The 23,772-nt window shown below is 47.4% G+C and overlaps 1 long non-coding RNA gene across 1 annotated transcript in view; it reads left to right on the forward strand.

Moving 5' to 3' along the window:
• Window positions 1-5,227: 5,227 nt before the first annotated feature.
• LOC139046216 (uncharacterized) overlaps window positions 5,228-23,772 on the forward strand; it is a 34,746-nt gene continuing 16,201 nt past the window's right edge. Inside the window, exons 1-2 of the long non-coding RNA XR_011505975.1 lie at window positions 5,228-5,321; window positions 11,207-11,273. This is a non-coding gene — a long non-coding RNA (uncharacterized lncRNA). The remainder of the gene's footprint in view (window positions 5,322-11,206; window positions 11,274-23,772) is intronic.

The raw sequence follows: 23,772 nt of genomic DNA on the forward strand, positions 1-23,772 counted from the left end.
CTTGAGTTAGCTGACTGTATTTAATAGCAGACTGTTTATCAACTGCAGACTCCCCAATTTTCCACAGGTCTTGATACCTGTGTACCCCGCCCCCAGATGCTGGCTCCTGGATCTCTGTGGTACACACCGACCTGCACAGATGTTGCTGCTGGGGCCTGGGCATCAGAGCCCCATGACTGGATGCCCTTTAGGAGCCTGTTCTCTCTGAGCTCCTTGGGAAGCTCTGCTGGCCCCACAGCATCCTTGCTTCTTCCTTGAAGTTCTCCATCTCCCCCAAGCTGAGCCTAGTGCACAGGAAAGTGCTTCCTGACGAAAAGGCTGTGGAGAGAACTCAGTTCAGGCACTACCCACCATATCAGGCAAAGTGCTTTTAGCTGTCAGGAGGTTAGGGGTGTTCTTCCATCCCTGAAGGTGTCCCTGCTTCACTGGAGCTGCCTCCTAAGAGGGGTGGAAGAGTTGGGTGTTGGGCTGATGGTGGAAGGAGTGTAGGGCTTGTGGCAAAAGCAAAATGTGGAGGGACCCAAGAGAGAGCCCCTTTTGAAGAAACTGCAAAGAAGCATCCCACAGAGTTTCTGAGTCCTCTTACTACCATTCAGCCATCTATGGAGCTTCATGGGGAAAGGAGAAATCTGGCTGGGCAAGCGAGTCCCTTTGACCTCTCAGAATTCAGAGAAAAGACTGCCAGGAACTAGGGGCCAGAGACTCTAATATGGAAGAGGGCAAAGAAGGTGGTGAAGCTCTCAGACATTCAAGTCTGACTTTGCAGTCACTAATTGCCCAGAGGAAGAAGAGAAGGGACATTTCCCAGAGAACTCAGTGGACCGCCTAGGGAGCTCGTGGAAGGCTGAGAAGGGGGCAGGATAGAGGGAAGGACAAGGAACTGTGGAAGGCTGTGAGGAACCTGCAGAGGGTGGTAAAGTGCTCTGAGCAACAAAAAGGGAGTCTCAGATTACAGCAGCACAGGAAGCAGAGTTCCAGGGACCCTGCTGCTCTGGACAATGGTAGAGAAAGCCCAATTTCAACCTCTATTGCGTCCTAAGGAGTCCAAACTTGCATTAGGGGGTGGAAACTATGGGCGAAGCTTTTAGCTCAGATAGGGGAAGGTGCTCTGACAGTCAATCATCCCCCGACTGCTGAGATGGCTGAGGTCATGAGTTCCCCGGAGCCCACATGAATACTGGGGGGATGCGGAAGGGGTTGGAGCGACGCTGTGTGCAGTTCTCAAGCACTGATTGAGCAATTATGTCCCAGGACTCTGGTTCTGGATGGCTAGGATTCCTGGAAGAATCCAGACAAGCGCTCGGAGGAGTGCAGGGATGCCACCTAGAACACAAAGGAAGAGAGCCGGGGTCTCTTACCTTGTCTGGTTCCTCTTCTGCCCATCTGCCCACCATCTCTGGATGCCCGGCAGGGGCAGAGAGCAGAGTGGGGAGAGAAAAGAAGAGGTGCCAAGCTCAGCTCTGCAGTTACCAGCTGTGCAGCCTAGGGAGTTCCTTACCCCCTCTCAGTCCTAACCTCCTTACCTGTAAAATGGGTCTACAAGGGGTCTTACTGGGTTAGTTGTACTGTGTCAAAAGTACCTATGTAGAGCAGATGCCAGGAGATGGGAGCCAATATGAGTGAACAAAGAAAACTTGACTGTACTGTGGCCAACCCAAGGTATGTTTTATTAACGCAGGATTCCAGCCATTGAATCAACAAGACCCCAAACTGAGGGCACAACCTGGCCCTGACCTCATGTAGAACCAGGGTAAGGGGAGTACCTGATCTTTGGGATGACAGGGCTCGTCCAGAGATTTCTTTACTATGTTGTTTCGTTTCCTTGTATACCAACCAGAGTCCCTGTGTGCTGCAGCCATAGAAAGGCAGGTTGACTCAATTACTTAAATAATCCAAGTCCCTTGGTGATAGAATGTCCTGCCTCCACGGCTATGAAAACTAGTGCTGACATCAGCAACGATTCTAGCAGCTGGTGTTGGCTCAACAGTAACTGCATTCCAGGAGCTGTGCTCACTGCCTTACATGCATGTCTATTCTTCTTCTTATTTACATTTTACAGACGAAGAAGCACAGTCACATTTGGTTAAGTGCATTTGCTCACGCTCACACAAAACAGACATGAAGGGATGATGAGTCCAGTGCTCTCAGCTCGGCCCCTCTGCTGCCCATTGTGGTTTTACAGGTGCCTCTGTCATAAAGTGGCCCAGCCAGAGGAGTCCATCCCAGGAGCCCTGGGGCAGATCATTCAGGTGAGTTTCAGGTGGAAACTGGTGTTGACTTGTTCACTGCTCCTAGAGCTGAGGAGGCAGTGGTGGACTAGCGGAAGCTCTCCAACGTGTTCTCCTGATGGTGGTCCATGGGAATGAATGCCTCCAGCAGTCAGGCTGCAGCTCTCCCCCCACCTTGTCTAGAGCTTCCGTGTGTTGCTATAAATGGATGCTTCACAGATACTCCTCACCCTACTCCTCAACATATGGGATGGCCATAAATTGTGCATCATTAAAAAGAGTACAAAAATTCTGCATGCCCACGATGGCTCTGGGGAATGCGAGAAGTCAGGAAAAGATGAAATGTGAATATGTGCTAATCTTCATCTGTTGAGGATGAGGAAGCTTCCACAAAATAGTAGGAAGCTCATGGGCATAGCTCAAAGCAAATACCTGGCCCTGGAGAAAAATCCCTGGAGGCAGTCTAAGCCTTTGATCTCTTCAGATCCTTTTGTCACCTCACCTCTCCTCTCAGTGTCTGCAGAAGAAAATAGAAACCCTCAGGCCTGCACCCTCCAAACTCCTTGCGTTCCTCCTAATTGCACCCTCTCCCTCACCTGTTCTTTACTTCCAGTGGAGGAAGAGGGGTTAATCCTTGTACTTGTGCTTTCAATTGCTATCCTTGTGTGTCTTCTGGGACCTGGGACCCATGTCTTCCAACTTTTCCCTCCACCTGTCCCCTCTATTCATCTATAGCTAAGAGCAAAGCTTTCCTGCAAGACACTGCTTTCCCCTGCCCACCACATGTGGTCTCTCTTCCCTTCATCACCTAGGTTTTTGAAAGTGGTCTAAATTTACCACTGTCTCCTATGTCTTTGTTTTCCATTCCCTTGTCTATCTACTGAAATGTAGTTTCTACTTGCTTCCACGTCACTATGACCACACTGGCCTGACATCTGACCACCAGATCCAGTGGCCTAATTTCTGTGCTCATTAAGCTCCACCTCTTGGGATTTTTAGCATTTGAAACTGTTAACTGTTTCTTCCTTCTGGAAAAGCTCCCTGTCACATTATCCATGGTAATCATCCATGTGAACTACGTGCATTAGGGCTTGCATTCTTTCTACTTTCTCTGTGTCCTTTAATGAGTCCTTTTTCTTTGCTGTTTTCCTAGTGATGATCTGTGGTGAGCAGCCTCCAGATGGTCTCAATGATCCCCTCTCCTGGTATTCACACTTTGTATGATCTCCTCCCGCATTGTACTAGGGTTGGTCTGTGTGACAGAACACGACAGAAGAGGTAGCATGTCAATCCCAATGTTAGGTTATAAAAGACACTACCTTGGTCACTTTCTCTCTTTTAGGGGAAGCCAGTTGCCAGGTCCTGAGGAACCCTGCCTAGAAGCCTGCATGGCGAGGAAATGACATCTCCTGCCAACAGCAGCCATGTGAGTGTGCTTCAAAGCAAGTGCCCAGCCCCAGTCCAACCTTCAGGTGAGTGCAGCCCCGGCTGCCAGCGTGACTGAACTCTCAGGAGAAACTCTGAGCCAGACCCACACAGTTGTTTGTTCTTTCAAGTTGCTAAGCTTTAGGGTAATCTGTTACTCAGCAAGAGTGAAGTAATATATCATTTGGAAACCTCTTTTCTCTCATCCACTCTCTGCTTGTCCTGATTATTTTCTAATTCCATGGTTCGAGTGTTGTCAGGATAAGGATAATTCCCAGTGAAGGCCTCTGCCCCAGGCCCTCTTCTTAGCTGCAGAGCTAAATTTCCTCCTGTTTATTGGTCATCTCTGTATCAAACTCAGTATGTCCTGAATTGAATCTAATGTTTCCACTCAGTTATTTTCCTTTTTTCTGAGTTTTACACCTTGGCTACTAGCCTCATTATTATTCTAGTTACCAAAGCCAGAAATACACAAATCGGTTTTGACAACTCTTCTTTTTCCCCAGTTCTGCCAATTCTACCTTATAATTACTTTTCATCTGCCTCCCCTTGTCTGCTGCTCTTAGCCCTCTTTGAGCTTAGCCCTCATTATTTCCGTCTTAGTTCACTGACACAGCAGGGTCTTCCCGCCTCCAGTGTCACCGTCTCCAGTCAACCCTCCACCCTGCGCCTGAGTTGTCTGTGGAGACTGCAGCTCTTCACAAGTTACGTCCCTGCTCAATGCTTTCAAAGACTTTCCATTGCCTAAAGAATGACGTCTGAATTCCTTAGTTCAGAACCCAAGCCTTCTGCAAGCTGCCCCACGCCGTCTTTCCGCCTGTCCAGTCTCCATCTCCTCCCTTCTTCTCCAGACCATCTAGGCTGTCACCTCAGCCCCGCCAGACACACGCTTTCACGCTGCCCTTCCCCATGCTGTTCTCTTGCAGTGTCTTGCCTCCTTCTTATGCAATATTCTCTCCTCCTCATCACCACCACACTCACCATTCAAAGTCCAGGCGAATGGCACCTCCTTGAGGAGCTGTTTCCATCTCCTGCAGTCAGAGTTAATTACCTCTCCTCCCAACCCCCCAGCCCCCATCACAATGTATTCAAGTTTCCTAAGTTAATGTTGGCGTCTCCCACCCACTGGGGAGATTTGTGGACTCAGGGATAACAGATGCTTGAATGAATGAAGGCGTCTTGTTCAAGGTGACACTTTATTTACGTTTTTGTTCTTTAGGATCAGTTTAGCTAAAGCAGAGGAAGTAGGCAAAGCCACATGTCTAACAGTGTAACAAGGTGCAATGAATATATTTTCAGGCAAATTCACCTTTGCCCCTCACCTCTCCTTCCTTCTCTGTGTTCCGTGAAATCCACATTTACTCCCTCACAGTGCAGTGGGCACCCAGAATCTGTGCAGGGCCTGTGTTACTGTATAAGGCTGTGTTAATGATTGCCCTGCGAATTTTAGCTCACGGGAGGCAGAGCTGCCCAGGGTCCCTCAGGCGTTGCTCTGTGCAGGGCGGAGTGAGCTACCTGCTCTGGAATGGGGTGGGGAGGGGCTTCTGAGCTGCAGCTCACATAAGGGCCTTGGAAGCTCTTGTTTTGCCATCTCGGTTCCGGCAGAGGGGATGGTGCAGCGGTCTTCCGGCCAGGTTACCTGGGGTGATTTCCACCATGACTCTAAAGGTCAGTGTAAGCTTGAATAAATCATACCTCTTGGGCACCGATTTATCTGTATTTATAATGAGGCAGGTGGACCCTTCAGGTCCTCTGAGTCACTGAGGCTGAGGTCTTTATAGCCTTGAACTCCATTTCTTAAAAGAGAAGACTGACGGGGTGAGGGATTGTCACATCATGTGGGGGTCTGCCACGGGGACCACCTGCTTTGCTGAGCAGACCTCATCAGACACGGTCAGATGGCCTTGCCGGTACAGCCCAGGCTCCTGGGATGAGCTGTCGAGACACAGATTTAAGGTGTGGGGCCATGAGAGGTTTTAAACATTCCTCGGGCTTAGCCCTCTTGATGACCACAGATTTCTGGAAATTAGTCTCTGACATCAGTCCTCCCAGGAGACGCAGGGAGACTAAATACCTGTCTAGGTTTGTAGCATTTAGGAGGTTAAAGCCCCGCACTCCCAGGAGTGGACTCCAACATGTGGAGGAAGCAGTATTTTAGTCAAAGTCGCCGAATTGCCCTGGACAGGATCCGCCTCTGCTGTTGCTGTGAGGAAGGGGTTTCCTCATCAATCAGAGCCTCAAGGGAGGCTCAGGAGAAAGAACACAGACTCCTTCATGAGGGTCCTGGCTGTGCTCTCCCAGAAAGTCACACCGACCCTGGAATGTACGGCTGGAGTGAAATTAGGCAGGGGAAGCTAAAATTTCCCATTCCGTGTCAGTGCTTTTAATGATAGTGTCTCTGAACATTTTGATTTTTTTTGTCTAAATTAATTCTCAAAAGATGTTTAAGTCTTTGTCAGGAAAAATGGGAATTCTGTAGGTGAATTTTGTTTAGAAGTTGTCCAAAGTCATTTGTAACTTCCTTAAGTGCTAAAATTGTGTTTTATTCATTTGGTTCTGTTCGTTCACTCACCATGACCAAATTGCTAATCTACACACCCAAAAATATATATTTTCTGATATAACTGAAAAAAAAGTCTGTTTTTGAAAACACAAGGGCTTTCAGATGAATGTGGCTATTTAGCAATAAGCATTTGGCTCCTCCTACAAAAATGGAGCATGAGAATTTAAAAATAGTTCACTCCAAGCACACAAGATAAGCACAGACAGGAGTTCAAGTGAAGGGGCTGGAGGAGTGGTGACGGACTTTACAGAACATGGGGAGACCTGACTACTTGCCTGCAGTGGGTCTTTCCTGTGAGCAGTGAGAGCTTTACTCCGGAAACTCCTGAGGGGCTTAGCACTCAGGGACACCAAGAACCAAGGAGCAGAGGTCAGACTTGGAGCTAAAAATGAGGGTGGGATAGCTGAAAGTCTGTTAATAGAGCAGTTGGACCCTCAGGTCCTCCCCCTCCCCCATTCCATCTGGGGGCGCCCATCCCCGCTCTCCACCCGGCCCTTCTCTTACTCCCCCATCCAGTGTAGTCCGGAGGTTTACTCTCCAGATGAACTGAGTGGTGATGTGTCAGGACCTGGGAGCCTAGGCAAAGCAGAGGACAGAAGATAGGGACTAAAGTCAGACTTGTGCTGACCTGTGGGCTCTTCAGCCCCTCCCCCGCCCTGTCTCTAGAACAGCAGAGGCTGACCGGTGTCACCAGGCGGGCAGCTGGAGGACTCTTCCTGGAGAGTGTGGCTAGCTCCAGAGAAGACCTGGCTACTAACCTGTGGGGGACCAAAAAGTCTGGTGAACCTCTGGTGAAACCCACAGGTTCTTGAAATCTCCATCAACATTCACACATAACACTTCAAATCAGTTTTTCGGTATCTCATCCTGAGTATAAGGACAGCCCAGGCTCACCAGGTATTTGAGGAAAGGCTCCCTCATGACAGAAAGAGCCCAAAACAAACAGAAAAGGAGGATCCAGGGAGGTGGTATGGACGATGTAGGACATATAGAAAACACAAAATAATAAACCCCATAATTACTACCTCGAAACACATATGAGAAGATGTTACATCTATAAGACAAGGACAGAATAGAATGAATAAATAACCAGAGCAGAAGAATCTCAAAATGAAAAACAAACAAAACCCAAACAAAATAAAGCAAACAAAAACAACAGAACAGTTGGAAGCTAAAGTCAAGTAGAACAAAAGATGAAGAAAGGGAAATAGAACAGAAAGGCCAAGTCCATCTACTGACCTCCAGGAGTGCTAGAAAGACAGACAGAGAGGGAAAAACCGTCAAAGATGTAACACAAGGAAATTTTCCAGATCGAAGAAAACAAGTCTCCAGAATGATTATGTTTAAGGAAGACATGAGGAGAGGTAGTGATAAGGAAGCCAAAAGTTAATGCCTACAGCTGATCAATCAAAAATTGCAACATGAGTATGTTACTAAAATATATGAAAGTGAATATCAGAAGAATTTGCTAGAAGAGTTTACAATACTTGTCTTTGGGGAGTGGAACTGGTGACACAGGGGACAGCTTTTTGTTGTTTTTGTTTGTTGCTTTAAGACTTTTATTATTTCTTGACTTTTTAAGCTTGGTGCATGTATTACTTTGACAAAAATCAAAATGTACTTTGAAAAAGGAAACAGGGATAAAAGTTAAGAAAGCATCCCACTCCTGATGTTAATATGTTAGAGTATATCATTCTAGATATATGTTATACAGAAAAATATATTTTCTTACCACAACAGGATTATAACATCCATGCTGCTAGTTGTTTTTTTTTACCTAAAAATATACCAGAATTGTGCACTTCCCAGTAAAACATGTACTCCCAGTAAAAACATAAGCTATAGAGTGCTTACATATGGAAGACACTGCAGAAGAGAAGGAAGCTGTATAGAGTTAACAACTATAAAAGCTGCATGAACTGAGTGCCATGGGAAAGAAACAACAGGGCTGAGCTGATTTATCTAGGAAGTGGTTTCCAGGAAGTACTCCAAGCCACAAATGTTGAGGCCTCGGTGATGGAGAAGACAAAATGCCCCAGGACCACGCCAGCCCTATGCCATCCACGGCTGTTGAAGTGAATGCCTGGGCCTAGCTGGAAGACTGGGCCCACGTCAGTAACGGCTGTAGCCCATGTAAGGGCCAAGGGACCGGGCCTTGCTTGGTTACAGGAAGCTCTGTCCCTGGCTAGGAAGGAGGGTGGGTAGAACCAGGTGCCTTCTCCATCTTGGTGATGATATTCACCATGTGCCTCACCACACTAGACCTGAATCTTTTTTTCCTTGCTGAGAAGTTTCCAGCAGTTCGAACACTGTAAGCTGTGTAATGATGAGCTGAGCTGCCTTGAGCCTGGCGAGGTCCCATCACTGGAGGATTCTGGGGAGAGGCTGTGTTGGGCCAGTGGGGATGCCTACGTGATCTGCTTGGGATGAAGTAAAAGCGGTCTCACTTTTTCTCTCTTTTGTTTTTTTCCTGTGATGCCTCACCCTTCTACTCCTTCCACCTGCAGTTTCTGCCTGTATAATTCCAACCTGTTTTAACTGGTCCAAAAGACTACCTTGAAGTGGGGTTCTGGAAGCTTTGGGATGGAGGCGACTGCACCAGGGCACAAACAGGACAGGGGCAAGGGGCAGCATGTGGAATACAGAACCACAGAGTTCTGGGGCTGCAACAGGAGCCTGATTACTGTGTACATGGGGGGAACTCAGGTACACTGTTCTCCTTACTGAACCCAGTGGGAGCCATTGTTGTGACTAAAACACGTGTAAAAAATGTTAGTTCCATTTATTGCTCCCATCCTTTCTGTATGTTTCCTATTTCTGCTGTAACAAATTCCCACATTTAGTGGATTAAAATGACACAGATTCATTATCTCACAGTTTTGGTGGTCAGAACTCACTGGGCTCAAATCAAGCTGCCACCAGGCTGCATTCCTCTCTGGAGCTGCTGTGTGAGGACCCCTTTCCTTGTTCATTCAGGTTGTTGGCAGAGTTCAGTTCCTTATGGCTGTTGGACTGAAAGCCTGGTTTCCCTGCTGGCTGTCAGCTGAGGGGTGTTCCCAACTTCTAGAGGGCACTTACATTCCTTAGTTTGTGGCCCCCTTTTTCATCTTCACAGCCATCAAATGTGGTTGAGTCCCTCTCACCTTCAAATCTCTCTTTTACATCCTCTCTCTGCAAGATGGGAAAGTGGCTCCGCTGTGATTGCGTTGGACCCACCTGGATAACTCTGCATAGTCTCCCTATTGTAAGGTCAGCTCATTAGCAACTTAATTCCATCTGCAACTTTACTTCCCTTTTCCATGTAATGACACTCACAAGTCCCAGGGATTAGGACACGGACATTGTGGGGGGGCATTAATACACCTGCTACACCCTCCATCCTTCCTCTGCAGATCTCACAGAAGATTAGGGTGGAGAACCTAAGCACTAGAAGTTGGGGTATTTTATTTAGCCTTGCAGAGAATCCTTGCACTGGAGGAAAAGCTTCAATTGAGGGAAAGGTAGAAACCAGCAGCTTTTGGACCAGTGGTTGTCAAAGGATGCTCTCTGGACCAGCAGAATCAGCATCACCTGGGAACTTGTTAGAGATGAAAATTCTGGGGCCACACCCAGACCTACTGAATTAGAAAGTCTAGGGTTGGGGCCCAGCAACGTGGGGTTTAATAAGCCCTGCAGGTGACTCTGATGGGATCCCTTGCTCTGGAACAGTCATCCTTCCGTGCCTCACTGTGGTCCTGTGCTGGCCTGTCAGGGTGGCCTTAGGCTGGGCTTTCTTCTCTGCACTGCACTCAGCCACTGAGGGCTTCTTCTTAGGCTGCCAGTGCCTCCCAGCCGCTCTGGGCCTCCCTGGGGAACTGGGCACTCAATTTCCTCAAAAGTCAGGATGCTAATGTTCTGCAAAGGTAACATGACCCAGAAAATTGACCAGGAGGAACTGAAAAGCCTCTGGCAGGGTTTTCTGGGAAGCCAGCTGGCCTCATAGCTCAGACAGGGCTGTGAGAAGTCAGGACTGCAGGGCAGAGCCTCAGAGATGCCTCCAGCATAGGATGCAGGCTGGCCTGAGCTCTGCAGTGTTGCTGCAGGCGTTCTTTGTGTGCTGGTGTTTGAGGACCAGGTGAAACCAGAGATCTTGACCCTAAAGAATGATCAACCTCAGGGTTCACCCTGCAGGGTTAACAAGCACCCAGGTGATGGGGTCCTTCGACTTTTCTGAGAAACCTAGACTCACTCTTTCCCTAGGAGTCACCTAAGACATTGGGCCTCATTCTTGACTGCTCATAGGAATCATCTAGGGAGGTTTTCAAAATCCTGATGCCCAGGTAGCACCTCAGACTAATTCAGTCAGAATGTCTAGGGGTAGGACCCAGGTTCAGCATCCTTTTTAAAGCTCCCAGATAACTTTAATGTGCAGGTAATGTTGAGAACCACTAGTCCAACACAATGGCTCTTCATCCTGACTGTACATTAAAATAAACTGGGAAACAAACGAAAATCAGCAGGTGCTCAGTGCTATGTACCAGTCTCCGGGGAGGCCAGCCTGGGCGTTGCAGGTGTTAGAACTCCTCAGGTGCTGCTAGTAAGGTGCAGCTAGGATGAAACCCCCGGTCTAATGGGAGTAGTGCTGTCTCTTGTTGGCTGTGTGAGGTCTTGAGGTTCAGCTCCATCCATCAACTGTGGGGCGGGGTCCTCATCATTTAATTTCAAGATGTGAAGCACCTCACCTAGCCTTGGCCCATGGCAGTGCTCCGAGAATTTTCCTTTGTCCTCGGTTAAACTGGCTTTTATCTGTGTCCAGCAAGGAAAACTGTGGTAGAAGAGAGGATTGGGCCAACATATGGGACCTGAGTGGTATCCCTGAAGTGACCATGGAGATTGAAGCCTAGCTTTAGTCAGAGCTCTTTTTTTTCTTAATGAAGACCCAGTACTCATATTTTGATGGATTGTAAAACAATTTCCCTCATCTTCCCTCTCTGCCTTTCTCCTCTGGCAGTTCTGTATAATGCACAGAGAAGCCAGACAAAGGAACAGAAAAGCTGACGACTCCTCAGCGCTTGCAGGTATGACAACATGGCAACCACACGAACCTTCCAGATCCCCGTTTGGGGAAGGAGGGTGAAGCAGCAGTGTCTGGAAGCCCAGCTCTCAGCCTTCCTCTCTTTCTGACAGGCAGGTAGGACGTCTCACGAGCTATCCTCTCTGCAGCTCTTAGCCTTCAGGGTTCACTTTATAGCTGCCAAAATCGGTGGGCCATTTCCCTTCAGCTACAGGCCCCCAGAGTATCGCGTAGTGTGGTTGATAACAGCAGGGTCTGTGGGCTGCTCAGGTTCAGCTGTTTACCAGATGTGTCACCCTAGGCAAGTTACTTACTCTCTGAGCCTCGGTCACTCCATCTGTTCTTAGTGGGTACAGATTTTAGTTCGTGGCACTCAAGTATGAGAATCATCACATTTCTCCAAAGTAGATAATCTGCCCCAGCTTTTAATGACTAAGCCGGTGGGTGACGTGTTCTGTCCAGTTAGAGGACCTCCTTCTCCATTGGATTGAGCAAGAGTCTCAGGGGATTTAAATGGCCCAGACACTCAGAAGAGGCCCTCTGGTATTCATTCCACGTTTATCACCACTGAAATTTTCTTTGTTCAAATCCACATGTTTACTGAAGACACGCGGTCCTAAATCATCTGTATCAGGTCATGGGATGGTGGCAGAGTGCACGAATGGCCACGATCCTTCACTCTTTCGTGTATCCTCACTCTTGGCAATGTGACATTGCAGCTCCTCCCCTTGCCTTTGAACCAGGGCTGGCCTGTGTCTTTCTTTAGTCAATGGAAGGCAGTGGAAATGAAGGTGGGCCAGCTCTGAGCCTCAAGGCCTCATGTGCTTCCGTGTTCTCTCTTTCTCTAAACTCACCCAGGTGCCAGTGGAACAAGTCCAGGCCAGTCTTCTGGAAGATAGGCTGTCCCAGACCAGCCAGGCCTGAGCGGAGTCAGCAACAGGAGACAAAACTGTAGTTGAACCTGGCTCAAGTTGCCAAGCTGCAGGATTGTGGGATGAGAAGTGCTTGTATTCTAAGTCACTTTGACATAGGATGTTTGTTAGTCGAAGCTGACATGGGGGCCTCCACCACTTTGGGACTGCACAGACATAGCTGCTGCTACTTGTTGAAAGAAATCCAACTCGTGCCCAGACTCATGAGGAATTCCCCTCCCCACTCTCTCCGCAAGTTCCCCAGTGTTCCCTCTCAGCTCAGCCACCTTCAGCAAACTAGAGTCTGTGAGGGTGATGTCTTTCTTTTGAGCACTGTGCAGCTTTGGCTCTGGTTTCTGGAACACGAACACTAGGCACAACTCACTGGGGAAGGGCTCCTAGGTTAGAAGACACAGAGTGGCCTTTATCTCACAATGAAGGGCATCATTTCATTTCATTCTCTGTAGCAAGGAAAACAAAGTACAACTCTATAGAGAAAATGGCACTGGAGCCTGCCAGGACCTAATAAATGAGGGTGAACTAATGTGTGTGGGGTCCATAGCACAGATCTGGGTACACAGTTTCTGTGAGATGGTGGGGGAAGGGGCTGTCATTAGTATCACTGTTGCTCTGTCCACACTGCACTGAGGTTGTGCTGGCCTCCTGCCTGGGGCCTGCCCATTGTTGCAGCCATAGAGAGAGGCAGGATTGTCTCTCGCGGGTGCCTGGCAATGAATGAGCTGGGACGAGGGATTCCTGCTCTCCCCAGCCTGAAGGGCTGTGCCCAAACTTGCTTCCTTCAGAAAAGGCCCCGAACTCTCTGGATGTGGGGCAGCTCCCACTTGCTAGTACTCCTCTAAGCAGTTGGCTTGTGTGCTCAAAATAGTTATTCTCCCCATGCAAAGCTACTCTCCCACTCGTCCTGTCAAAGGGAGAGCAACGAGGGCTGGGTGGGTCTTGGTGCCTCCCAGCCTGTTGTTCTATAGGATGCCCTGGGATAATGAGTGACTTTTGACCCTGCTGACCTTTCTGCTTATGAGTTTCAGCCTGTACTAAGTGACAGCCCTGGTGATACTGAGCCTGTGGGATTCAGAAGTCCTCCTAGGGCCTCTCTTGGTCTTTGTTCCCTGGGTGTTGGGAGGGACTTGGAGGAACACAGTAGACTCAGGGAGCAGAGTGGAGCTGCCATTCAGTATGGCCATGGGCCCTCCCCATGGGGTTGTTCCATTTTTCTTGTCCCAGGAGCTTGGGGTGTATGTGCACTCCTGGGGAGCCGGCCTTGCCTTCTTCCAAGGAAGTTTCTCATGCCTCACAGGGGGAGATTTGGTTTCTAGTCCTGCCTGATGTCCCTTTCCGATCAGCGTATTTGGCTTCCCTTCTTTTGGGACTGCCATGGCATAATGATGTATTTCATGCTTCTTCTGAAGGGGATCTTATGTCTGAGTTCACCTATTGACATGTAAACCTTTTGTTCTTGCTGAATGACTCAGCTGGGATGCAAAGGTCAGTTTCTTTGAACAGATTTGTTAACGATGATCTCAAAATAATGTCACCCATTTGAGGAACAGCAGGTACTGCCCTTAATAGACCTTGATGGGCTTGTCTGGGCCAAGGGCTGGCCTGGGAGTGATAGGCTTGGGGCCTGCTTACCTTGTATAAACCCTGGGCCTTGCTGATCTCATCTGTACAATGAAGTGAGAGGGTCTGAGGATCACAAACATCCTCCAGCTCTGAAACCCTGAGACTGTAAAACGAGGTGAAACTTATTAAGTAGGGGAGATGATCTCTAGCCAAGAACACAGATATCTTTCCTTCAATCTCCACTTAGCTCCTGCTGACGTCCCCAAGGTGCCCCTCCCTAAGAGTTCAAGATCTGACCTTGTGTAACTCTTAGGCAAGAGAGCACCTTCTTGCTCCCTGTTTTTTCAGACCGTGGAATGCCAGCATACGAGCCAGCTGGGATTTATATCTCTAGCATTGGTCACTGTTTGGTGCTTGTTGGATTTTGAGATATAAATTATGCCTGTGAATGTGGCCTGCTCCAGAACACGTGTTACTTATTGTTTGAGGTTGAGAGGTATAAAGGATCAGATGTGGGAGACCGAGCGAGTCTGGGTAGGGACAGTTTACAGGACCTGTATTCTTGTCCCCTGTTCTTCATTCACTCACGTTGGTTCCAGGCATTTTGAAAATGAGCAATGGCCCATACACTTGAATGCAAAGCTTGGGTGAGCTGCCTTTGGCCTTGCCATCCTCTCCAGCCCTGGTCTGTGCCACACACAGGAGTGGCGGGGTAGAAGGGGAAGGAAGTGCTGGGACTGACCCTCAGATTCCCTAGGTCTGACAGTGACACATTACCAAGCTTGCTAGACAGGCTGCCAGTGCCCTGTCACCTCTCTTTCTATGGAAAGAAACGTAGAGACAGTTATAAATTTGTTGAGATTACCTTTGACGATGCCTTAAACTGCCTGTAAGGTATAGAATAAATAGGCTGGTGTCTACAGCCCTGGACAAAAATGTGTGCTATAGATGAATAACGCACAGAGCAATGGAAGCATGCAATAAACATATCTGCAGGATGCAATCTGACACTATTTCATTGTGATTACTTAAAAGAGAGCAAAAGACTACTTCACACCCATTCGCGTGACTTTACTAGAAAAATGGAAAATAATGGGTGTTGGTGAGGATCTGGAGAAATTGGAACCCTTCTGCATTGCTGGTGGGAAAGGAAAATGGAGCAGTCACTTTGGAAAACAGCTTGGCAGTGCCTCAAAGAGGTCAACATAGAATTAGCATATGATCTAGCAATTCTACTTCTAGGTGAAGCTAAGTGAAATGTCAGACACAAAAGGACAAATACTGTGAGATCCCACTTAAACGAGGTACTTAAAACAGGCAAATTCAGGGAGTAAAATGGAAGTTCCTCGGGGCTGGGGGAATGTGGGCAGTGGGGAGTTGTTGTTTAACAGGTACAGAGTTTCAGTTTGGGAAGATGGAAAAGTTCTGGAGATGGACGGTGGTGATGGTTGCACAACATTGCGAATGTTCTTAATGCCACTTAAAAATGGTTAGGATGGTAAGTTTTGTGTCTATTTTACCACAATAAAAAAAAGAGAGCAAAAGCACCTGTGGCTGAAGTCAGCTCGTTGGCCCTACCCTGCAGTGGACGCCAGCACGTCCCATCTGCGCTTCACCATGGTCCTGTTTCGGGGCAGAGCTGGGACACTGGTCCCATGGTATAGATGAGTAAACAAGGGGACAGGGAATTTCCCAAGGGCCTGTTATTCTCTTTTAGTTTCTTCATAGCACATCCGTACGTATTCTCGTTTGTTTGTCTCTCTTCCATTGGAATATGCATTTTCTCAGCACAGGGACTTCATGGAGTTGCACACCTCAGTATTCCCAGGGCCTGCTACATGAAAGACATTTCTATTGAAGGAAGAAGCAAATGACACTATTCGTCTGAGGCTGACGCCTGGGCTGGCAGGGAGCACACACAGAACATGAGCATCGTCCTTCTGGTTCCAGCTCCCTGTGTTCTCCTCCTCAGGATGCTGGATGGGCAACTGGGGACCCCATAAACATGAAGGCCCTTCACGTTCCAAACCAGGATAAAGGGCCTCCAAAGAGCTGCACTCTGAGCAATAGGGGCCTCTCTTGATGGCTGTGGGGCCTCTCCACTGGAACTGCCCCATTTTCTGGGCTGGAACTCTTCCTGGCCTCCCTCCCCACCCTACCTTGCCCCATCCCAGCATACCCCAGCACTTGGACAGGTGTGCTCTCTTCTCTTCCTTTGCTCCCACTGGACCCAGGCTGTTCTGCCTCCCTAGTCCTGTGCCAGAGTGAGAGCTCGCCCTGCCCCTCTCAGGGTAGCCGAGAGCCAGGGCCTGGGCACATTTGGGGAGAAGGTGAAAGCTGACTCCAGGCTGAGCCCTCAGCAGCCTTCTCCACCCTTTAGCACTTCCTCTCCATTCCCAGAGCTCCCTGGGGCTGCCATTTCACCTTTGCTTCTCACCCTCATCTCCTGCACAACGTGCCTGCCCTGTCAATGCTGACCATAAATCAAGTTGCCCCTTGTTGAACGAGCAAGTGCTGCCTCTACCAGACCTGGGTCCCACTCCTGTTTTTGGATACATCAGGGATGTGGTGCCAGCCTGGGAGTGACAGGCTTGGGGCCTGCTTACCTCATATGAACCTCTGGGCTGTGATGATCTCATCTGTATGATGAGGTGATAGGATCTGAAGATCACAAACATCCTTCCAGTTCTGACACCCTGAGATTGTAAAAAGAGGTGAAAGCTTGCTGAGCAGTGTTGATGATCTGCCAGCCAAGGACATGGACATATTTCCTTCAGTCCCTGCTTGGCTGATATCCTGTGTTCAGGGTCATGGGGCACCACCAGTTACTTCTGCTTCAAAATAGCTCAAAGCTTTCATCTTTTCTCAGTCCTGATCCTCAGTTTAAGCCTCCTTCTGAGGCTTCTAACTTGGCCGATGACATCAGCCTCTACCCATCACTTGGGCTTAAAACCTCAGAGTCAGCTTCTGCTTCTAGTTTTCCTTCAGCCCTTCCCAGTTCAGCATAAGCCCTGCTCTTCCCACTTCCCTAGCATTGAGCTCATCTGCCTCCTTATTTCCACCCCAGGGCCTGCCTGTTTATCCTCTGATGTGTGCCGTTGACTGCTAGCTGATTTCCCCACCTCTCATACCTCCTCTCACCGTTCCAGATGCTGCACTACAGCTAGAGGGGTCATTCAGAGACACAGAATGAACCATGTCACTCCTCATTGTAAAATGTCAACAGTTCCTGCAGGGTACACATGCAGCCCTCACTAGGCTCTGGGACGAGTGTGCTGGCTGGTAAATGTTTAACAGGCGGCCATGAAAAAAGCCCTTATTTATAGTGTCTGCCAATTTGTGTGGGGTAAATACTCCCATTGTGGCTGATTTCAAGCTACCAACCTGATGTTACTGAATGCAGAGCTGTGAAGACACACAGTAGCACACAGTTATATATATTTCCTTCATGCAGATACAATGGGTGCTAAATGACTTTATGAGCAGAGATACGAGTGGAATGTAATAAATTAATTGGACCATGATGAGTTTTGAATATTTATTAGATTTTACTATATAATTTATTTATTCGAATACAATTTAACTTTTAATGATGACTTTGTTTAACAACAAGCTCTTAAAATACCTGAAAATTTAACAATCATCTCTCACAAAACAACATGCGTCGACTCCAGCACGTAACTGCCTATGACCCAGTTGGTCTCTGTCTTGACTGGGCTGTAGCAAAGGACCGTTGGCTTGGGAGTTGAACTTCATCAGCTTGTACAGGGATTCTTGCCTGGTTTCTGATGAGCAAGTCCTGATGAGGTCTTGTCCTACTCTGGTCTCCTCCTCAGAATCTCAGGTCCTCCAAAAAGTGGTCCCATCTTGTGGTTCTCCAGTTCCTTCCACCTTCAACAATCTACTCTCAGTTGTGTTTGTGATGTATTAGCAGCAGCCAATGCCAGCCCCCTGCATGGACCAGTGCAGAGGCATGCTCTCTGTGGGGTTCTGTGTTGCCAGACCACCGATTTCCTTTTCACCATCATTCTCGCAGAGTCTGAAGGCAGGAACTCTGTTCTGTTTTCTGTGTGGTGGAGTGGCTTGGATAGCCTGTGACCTGGGCTGTGTGTCTGACAGTCTTCTTGCTGTGAAGCATGCACATCATTAGACTTCACTTTACTGCTTCCCACAAGGAAACGGGGGGCTCCAGATTTCTTACTGCAAGAGGAAGTGTATTAAAAATAAAGCAAAACCAAATGAAAGATATCCTCAGCACATCTGGGCGATGTACACATCAGGGTCCATTGTCTTTTGGGGGTCCAGGAAGTTGGAAGAGGCCAGGGAGATTAATAAGTAGAAAAAAAGGAAGAGGGAGAGAGAGGTCTGTCCCTACTCCCCCCATCCTCTCATGAAGTCAGCCTCTTGGAGGATTGCTGTGCTGTTCTCAGAGTCAGAATAGGCCCCAGTGACCTTCACACCCACTTAAGGAGCTCTAGTGAAATAGACTCTCTGAATAGAAATCACCTCCTTATCTTACAAGGAGAGGCTTGTGCACACTTGGGAAAACTGTGCTCTAATTTGGATCCAGACAGAATTAAGTGCCAGAGGCATATTCCAGAGTCTGAGAACCTGAAGGACAACCATCCCGAAACGTCAGAATGGAGAAAACTATCTGTGGAATTGAAATAGAAAGCATTGCATATTCAATATTCAATCCTTAATCCATGCATCCTTTTCACTTATGGAAAACAAAGCACAGATGGCTTTGGAAAGCTCCTGGAATCTGATAAAATGCCATTTGAAATCATTCTGTGGTTTTCCATTATGAGAAGTCCGAGAGATTGGTAAGATTTATGGTTGGTGTTGTAAGATCCCTGTAGAAGAATTTTTCTTTGTAATCAGTCATCCTTCATCTCTGATACTCATTTTCAAATACGCAGAGTAAATGGGAAGGAAACCCTTCCTGGGAGGGGACAAAACCAACGTAGCTTTCCTTGAAGACTGCTCATAGCAATGGTGCCAGTGCAAGCTTAAATGTGAGCCAGCCTGATCCTTGGGCCAGGATTCTGGGTTGTTGGCCCAGCCCCTCAGTCCTCCATAAGGGACTCTGCACCCCAGGACTCTTTGTAGGCCCTTTGCAGTTGGCCCAGACATTTTTCTGACCCTCTGTGTCTTGTCTCTTCCTCTGTCCACCAGCTTGAGCACGTTTCATCCTGTGGGCTCTTTGCCCATTGTGACAGACTTGGTCATTTGTGTTCTATGCTGCCAGAAAACCTTATCCACACCTTTAAGGTTGTCCTTATCTCACTGTAATCATCATCATCATCACCATAATCGTCACAGCCACTGCTAGTTCTGAAGACTTACAAGGTGCTGAGCACTGAGCTGAGCAGTTTGAGTGGTTTACGTGTCTATGTCCCCTACCCCTTGTTCTCGGAGCTCTGGGAGGCAGGGACCAAGTTTAGTACACCTTAGTCCCTTTGCTCCGGTGGCTAACATAATGCAGAATTTACAGTGGGTAGCCTATATGTAAATATTTATTAAAGGAACTTGGGAGTATTGATTTGTAACCGTGTCCTTTATAAAATCAAACTCATTTCTATTTAACATTTTAATAAAATGGCTTTAGTCATTTGTCTTTTGCAAGAAAGTCCTTCCTCCTCTTAATGTCCCTCCTCCCATATTAGATGTACTACATCCACAGGACACTTACTCAGTCCACAAGCTCAGCCCAGCTTCTCCTCCCTTCCCACTGAGGCCGAGATTGGAGGACTCCATTGCTGGGACGAGGAGCTGTTTCCTGTGATGTGGCTACAGGGCGGTCACATTGATCTTGTTCCTGCCATGAAACATGCCTCATCATTGGGTGTTTCTGCAGCCCCCTAGGGGTCTCCTTCACGTGGTTGAGGGATTAAACTTGGACAATCAAAATTCAGTGTATGTCTACCACATGGGTGAATGTCACGAGAGTGTCATTGATACTCCAAACTGCTGAGCTCAAACTTCAATATTAGATTTATAAATAGTTGCTTCTGTACGTCTCCATAACCCTAGTGGTGGATGACCTCTTACATCTTAATTAAAATCATCCCTTTATCACTCGTCTTCCAACTCTAAATAACTCTGTCTTGTTTTTAAAATTTAGTTCCCTGTACACTAGCAATTTTTATTGTTTCCCAGAGGTGGAGATGTTCTCACAGTGATGCTGGCAAAGGTGCAGGTACTTCAATCTGACCTACCAGGGACTTGTGGGGTCTGTGTTGGGGCCAATGGATCCGAAGCAGAAGTTATAAACCCCCTTTCTATCTCCTGTCTGCACTCCAGTGCAAAAGAAAGTCGGGGAAAGCAGAAGTGAGGTGGATGAAGGAGAAGGACCTCATGTGGCTTTTTCCCCTTAATAAATCTCTTCACAAAATACATACATGATTGTTCCCATCAGCATGGCGACATGCTGGGATTTCTTGGAGAGAGAGAGAGACAGAGCAAGAATATCACTGTTTAGTTGCCGCCCCATTTCTCTGCTCCCCTGAGAACATGGCTTCTGAGCGAGTGGTCTGCATTTGCTGTCTGTTTGGTGTGTGGCATGAGGAGAAAGCTATCCCACCCCACACTGTTGGGTTGTAGAAATTGTATAATTATATGGTTGGTCAATGCATGTTGACAAATTGGATACTTTAACGTCTGAGTCTGGGTTTTCTGAGTCATCCATAGTTGACCTTGGTATTTAGCAATTTAGAACAATTCAGTATTTATAGAGCACCTATGGACTGCTTGCCCCTGCCAGGCAGAGGGGATACAGACAGGAATGACACACTTCACTGTGTCGCACGAGTTTCTGGTTTGGGAGCTCAGAACTGGGGGAAGCAGGCAAGGATTGTGACTCAGGAATGCATTTCATAGACTCTGCCTCTGTAGGACTCAGGGAGAGGCGAGGTTAGGTCTGTATCCACGTGGGCATCGGAACCCTTCCTGGCAAGTCCCCAGCAACTAATTCAACTTGGGAATTCAAGGTGGGGCCTGTAGCAGTAGACACGATTTGTCCTTTATAACCCAGGGCATCTCATCCCACCCAGAGATCTCCATACAGTTCTTAGGCCCATGATCTTCACTGAGCTTTTTAAAATTGCTTTAATTGAAGTACAACCAATATACAGTAAAATGGAAGATTTTAAGCCTTCGGTTTGGAGGATTTTGATAATCATGTCTACCTGTGTAACCACCACTCAAAACAAAATGTAGAGCATCTTTAACCCCGAGAGAGCTGCCTCACACCCCTCTCCAACCAACCACCCAACATTGGTGTTCTTACTTTCGTCTCTCCAGATTAGTTTTGACTATTCCAGATTTAATATAAATGGAATTGTAAGTATGTACCCTCCTGTATTTGGCTTCTAAATATTTTAAGATTCATCCATTCAGTTTTTATATTGGTAGTTCCTTCCTCGCTATTATGCCACAGTTCGTTTAACAATTCGCCTGCTGTTTCCAGGGGTTTTTTTTGACTATTTGAAGCAAGCTGCTATGAACATTCAAGTACGATGTTCTTTTGTAGACATAGGTTTTTATTTCTTGTGGTAAATACTTGTGAGGGGAATTGCTGAGTCAGAGGGTAGATGTATGTTTAACTTCATAGAAACTAACCAGTCTCTTTCGGGGTGTGCTGATCTACACGCCCAGCAGCCATGAAGGAGAGCTCTGGCTGGCTCCGATTTTAGCAACACTAGTGGGTGTGAAATAGGATCTCATCGTGGAGTTTTAACTCACACTTGTTTGGCACATTTCACACCATCCTCCTGGATGTGCACAGCTTACCTGTTAGGTAGTTTGAGGATGTCTTGGGGTGTTTATAGATAAGGAACCCGATGCTCATGGAGAGTGTGTGCCTTGCCCAATCAGCCAGATGAAGCCGGCAGAGCCAGCATTCCAGCCTGGCTCTGGCTGTGTGGTAAAATGAAAAATAGACATTCGATCTTTGACCCTGGTTCCTGGCACAGAGCTCCTAAAACCCTCGGAACTTCCTGATAGGAGTTCTTTTATTATTCATAATGAGCCCCTTTAGACCACACCTGAGTTTATGCTATTGCAGCGACTATGCTAATACAGGTGCCTAGAGAGCTTCAGGAAGGGGGCTGGTTGCCAGAGGAACCAACTACATGATCAGAGGATTAGAACTTTCAGCCCCAAACCCCTGACCTCCGGAGAGGAAAGAGGGGCTGGAGATGGACTTTAATCAGAAATGGTCATGGTTTAATCAATTGTGCTTACATTAAAAATAACCAACAATAAAAAACCAATAAAAGCAAACTTGGATAAAAATTCTGAAAGAGTGAATCAGAGCTTCTGAGTTGGTGAACACATCCAGCTGCTGGGAGGGTGGTGCACCTGGAGAGGGCACGGAAGCTCCCTGCACCCCCACCCCCATACCTTACCTCTCTCTCATTTGGCTATTCATTTATATCCTTTATAATAAAACTATAATTGTAAGTACAGTTATTTTCCTGAGTTTTGTGAATCTTTTTAGCAAATTAACCTGAGGGGCAGTCATGGGAACCCTGAATTTAGTTGGCCAGGCAGATGTGCAGATTGTCTGGGGACTCCGTTTGCAGCTGCATGTGAAGTGGGGACAGTTTTGTGGGACTGAGCCTTTCACCTGTGGGGTCTGCACTAGCTCCAGGTGGTTAGTGTCAGAATCTAATTGAATTGTTGGACCTCCACACGGTGTCGGAGAAACAGAGAACTGGTGTTAAAATGATTTATGTGACGTCAGCAAAAACCACACTGGCTGACTCTTAGCTACTTCCTCCCGCTGCCCCTGTATTTTCTGTGGGCACATAATACTAAGTTGCCTGCCAGTGTTGGAACCTAAGAGTGACAAGAGAGCCCTCTGAGCCGTGTGAAATATGCTGACGTTCGTGTTAAAACAGCAGCCTCATTATGTGAGCGGAAGTCTCCAGGGATTTGCCAGACACTATCTATCAAGCTTCTTGAGACAGACTCTTACAAACACTGAATTCCAGAACGTGTCACAGAGCCACGGAGGGGAAGCAGACAACATAAATTGTCAACTGTGAGTTGAGGGAGGTGACATGGCAAAGTCTTGGAAGAATACTTTAATGGAAACGTAAATATCATCAATGAGCAAGACTAAATGGCAGTAGAGTGATACTTAGGGATGTTTTATGAGTTTTGTTATGTTTTGTGCATTTTAAAGGACTAATAATAGGAAAAGAGGGATACATAATTTTAATCTCTCATTAATATTTTTACATAATAAACATATACATTAATGGTCTTTGGACTACTTATTAGTTTCAATTTTTCCAGAAATGTTGCTTTCCAGAGTATTTAGGACTTCCCTGCTCGTACTGAATTGTTGAGCCCGGAGCCTGTTGCAGTTCAGAATCTGAAGCCGACTTTTTCACGAGGATATCTGGGTGATAACACTAAACTGCTCAGGCAAGCTTTCCCACAATCTGTCTATGAATTCCTGGTGCATTGAGACTGCACAGGCACATGAGCATGTATTGAGGAGAACCACAATGTTGGACTTTCAGTTCTGTAGAATTTTGCAAGAAGTGGCCCTACACATCATCTGTTTTTACCACTTGTTGGAAGACGAAAAGCTCAATCCTGGAGTGGGAAAGTGCTTGTCCAAGTCCAGCTGGTCACTGACAGCAGTGGGAGGAGAACTCCATCTCCTTTGGCTTTTGTGCTGTGCGGGATTCAGGTCCTGGGACAATACCTCACCTCTAGAGAGAAAGGAAAGGGAGAGAGTAGTCGTGTCTTAGGAAAATAAAGGCCATGGTTTTCGAGCACTTACCACGTGTCAGCATTTTGTCAATGCTTTACAGGCATCCACAGCCCTAAGGAGATAAGGACATTAGCCCAGGAAAGGTGAAGTCAGTTCTCCAAGGTCAAGCAAGTGGGTGTCTGCCATGGGGACCAGGCTCCGACTGTGCAGTAGCCCAGTGTAGTAAACGTTGCCTTCCCTCTTGTTTAGACAGTCTGTCTCACTTATCCTCATTGTCC

This window comes from Equus asinus, chromosome 2, assembly GCF_041296235.1.
Source record: "Equus asinus isolate D_3611 breed Donkey chromosome 2, EquAss-T2T_v2, whole genome shotgun sequence".
Lineage (NCBI taxonomy): Eukaryota > Metazoa > Chordata > Mammalia > Perissodactyla > Equidae > Equus > Equus asinus.